A 3,799-nucleotide genomic window follows, 5' to 3' on the forward strand; every position below is an offset into this window, starting at 1 on the left:
TAAAGAGTCCTCTCCTCCTGATGTGCAGGTGTATATCAGTATGTAGTGTCTCTACTTTAAAGAGTCCTCTCCTGCTGATGTTCAGGTGTATATCAGTATGTAGAGTCTCTACTTTAAAGAGTCCTCTCCTGCTGATGTTCAGGTGTATATCAGAATGTAGTGTCTCTACTTTAAAGAGTCCTCTCCTGCTGATGTTCAGGTGTATATCATAATGTAGTGTCTCTACTTTAAAGAGTCCTCTCCTGCTGATGTTCAGGTGTATATCAGTATGTAGAGTCTCTACTTTAAAGAGTCCTCTCCTGCTGATGTTCAGGTGTATATCAGTATGTAGTGTCTCTACTTTAAAGAGTCCTCTCCTGCTGATGTTCAGGTGTATATCAGTATGTAGTGTCTCTACTTTAAAGAGTCCTCTCCTGCTGATGTTCAGGTGTATATCAGTATGTAGTGTCTCTACTTTAAAGAGTCCTCTCCTGCTGATGTTCAGGTGTATATCAGTATGTAGCGTCTCTACTTTAAAGAGTCCTCTCCTGCTGATGTTCAGGTGTATATCAGTATGTAGTGTCTCTACTTTAAAGAGTCCTCTCCTGCTGATGTTCAGGTGTATATCAGTATGTAGTGTCTCTACTTTAAAGAGTCCTCTCCTGCTGATGTTCAGGTGTATATCAGTATGTAGTGTCTCTACTTTAAAGAGTCCTCTCCTGCTGATGTCCAGGTGTATATCAGTATGTAGTGTCTCTACTTTAAAGAGTCCCTCTCCAGATGTCCTGCTGCTGCTTCTTCTAATCTCACCAGATGAAAGTGGAATCTTCCATCAATTATTTTACAAACATACTGAACTGCATAAATCCCTCAAATTATCCCCTAATAATCCCACTGATCACATGACCCAGATACACCGGTCACGTGACCTCAGCTCAGCCTCCTGCCCTCACACACTTCACCAGATGATTCCCTTTATATAGAGGCGCTGCTTCCTGTGAAACTCAGCCATTAGGGATCAATTCATAAATCACCTTTTAGAAACTTTTGAAAAACTGTTTTTCATGTTTGTTTTTGTGCATTTTTCACAATTGTTATTCTTTCATATGTTGTGGCCATCTCTCCAATGTTTCATATTCTCTCTCAGATGGCCATCTCTCCAATGTTTCATATTCTCTCTCAGACGGCCATCTCTCCAATGTTTCATATTCTCTCTCAGATGGCCATCTCTCCAATGTTTCATATTCTCTCTCAGACGGCCATCTCTCCAATGTTTCATATTCTCTCTCAGACGGCCATCTCTCCAATGTTTCCTATTCTCTCTCAGACGGCCATCTCTCCAATGTTTCATATTCTCTCTCAGACGGCCATCTCTCCAATGTTTCCTATTCTCTCTCAGACGGCCATCTCTCCAATGTTTCATATTCTCTCTCAGACGGCCATCTCTCCAATGTTTCCTATTCTCTCTCAGACGGCCATCTCTCCAATGTTTCATATTCTCTCTCAGACGGCCATCTCTCCAATGTTTCATATTCTCTCTCAGACGGCCATCTCTCCAATGTTTCCTATTCTCTCTCAGACGGCCATCTCTCCAATGTTTCGGGTTTTACACACATTTCAGGTATTAGCGTGTGTGTGTGTGTGTGTGTGTGTGTGTGTGTGTGTGTGTGTGTGTGTGTGCGTGTGTGTGTGTGTGTGTGTGGTTGTGTGTGTGTGTGTGTGTGTGTGTGTGGTTGTGTGTGTGTGTGTGTGTGTGTGTGTGTGCGTGTGTGTGTGTGTTTGTGTGTGTGTGTGTGTGTGCGTGTGTGTGTGTGTGTGTGTGGTTGTGTGTGTGTGTGTGTGTGTGTGTGGTTGTGTGTGTGTGTGGTTGTGTGTGGTTGTGTGTGGTTGTGTGTGTGTGTGTGTGTGTGTGTGTGTGTGTGTGTGTGTGTGTGTGTGTGTGTGTGTGTGTGTGTGTGAGTGTGTGAGTGGTTGTGTGTGTGTGTGTGGTTGTGTGTGTGTGTGTGTGTGTGTGTGTGTGTGTGTGTGTGGTCGTGTGTGTGTGTTAGCTTCCCTAGAGATATAGAGAGATAGAAAAGTACAGTCCATTGTTATTGATTGTATCAGTCTTATTGTTATTGTTATTATTGTTTGTCCTCCTCGGGTTCTTTGGATTAGAGTCAGAAGCGTAATTGTCTCTAAATCATTTGTATGTCAATCTGACGATTAGGATCCACTCTGCAAAGATTACAGAGACATTAACCTCCATTAAAACTCATAAACAGATTACTGTATAAGTGGAGCAGGGGGGGGGGCACAGGGGGGGGGGCACAGATCAGCAAACAGCAGGAATTCAACTTCTACATTTAAGATGTGCCAATTTAAACTTGTGTTTTAACAAATTTCATTTAGCAGATTTCAGAATTTCAGCTTCAGGAATTTGTATTTAATTTTAAACCTGAAAACATTTTTTAATTGCAGATTTAGGAATTTGAGCAACTTTCTGAATTGTTACTTCCAACATTTTAATTAATCATGGAAAATGTCAATGTGCAGAAATGAGATTATTCCAAGAAAAAGTCAAAATATTTCTTTGTCAATATTTAATATTTATTTAACACAAAATTATCATTATTTTTAAATATTTTTTTTTTATTTTTTGCTAATTTATACTCCTGACATGACGGTGATTGACAGAGACATCATTATTCCCTGTGTCAATGAGCAGACGGCGAGCAGCGCCCCCTTCAGGCTGAACACCAAAGGGTTCTTCCTCTGGAGAGCAGGACGTTTATACCCAAATACATCAAATACATGTTATTTTCTAATGTAACTAAAGTACAGAGTCTGAACAAGTTAAATAATATCCCTATTTTTCAGATTTGTTGTGTTTTTTTGTCATTTCCTTGCTGTATTTATTTTGTTTTATTTCTATTTGTTTTCTTTCTTTAGACACACATTTATCTTGTAAACCTGACTCTTGTAAAAACCTTTAATACAATATTTTTTACATGTGAAATTATTTCAATTTTATTAATATTGATTTATTTTTATTAAACCTCTGTATTTTGCTGTGGTTGATATGGTTGATATTAATTGTACTTAATCTTTTTGTATTTTATTACATTTGACATCATTGTGTTAGTTTGTTTAGATCCTTCTCGCTCTGCAGTTTTCGGCCACGTTCTCACATCCTGTCAGAGCCGCGTCATCAGAGTGCGCTGTGTTGTGTTTCTGCAGAGAGGCTGAAGAGAGTAAACTGTTCTTATTAAACAGAATCCATGGAGTAAAGGTTTGATGGAGAAGATCACAGGGATCCATCAGAGTGATCAGATGCTGACGGTACGTGACGTCATTCACCTGTTCCCGGTTTGTTCTGTAAGAGCCGCTAAATCGGTTAGCATGTTGCTAAGTGCTAACAGGCTAACCTGAGACAAAATGTTCTTTAAAACACTTTTTAGAAGTTTAATGTAAGAAACAACGTGAGTCTCAGAGGACGGAAGTAACTGAGTACATGTACTCAAGTACTGCACTTAAGGAGAGTATATTTCCATTGAGGTACTTGTACTTTACTTGAGCATTTCAATGTTTTATGCTATACTGTTTACTTCTACTCCACTACAATTCAGAGGTACATTATGTACTTTTACTTCTATTAGAGTATTTCTACACTGAAGTTCTCCTACTATTACTTAAGTTCAAGATCTGAGTACTTCTAATTTTACTCAAGTACAAGATCTGAGTACTTCTACTTTTACTCAAGTGCAAGATCTGGGGCCTCATTTATAAAGGGATATACGCTCAAAAAATGGCGTACGCCAGTTTCTACGCAATGTTTGCG

This window comes from Notothenia rossii (assembly GCF_949606895.1).
Source record: "Notothenia rossii genome assembly, contig: scaffold_86, whole genome shotgun sequence".
NCBI lineage: Eukaryota > Metazoa > Chordata > Actinopteri > Perciformes > Nototheniidae > Notothenia > Notothenia rossii.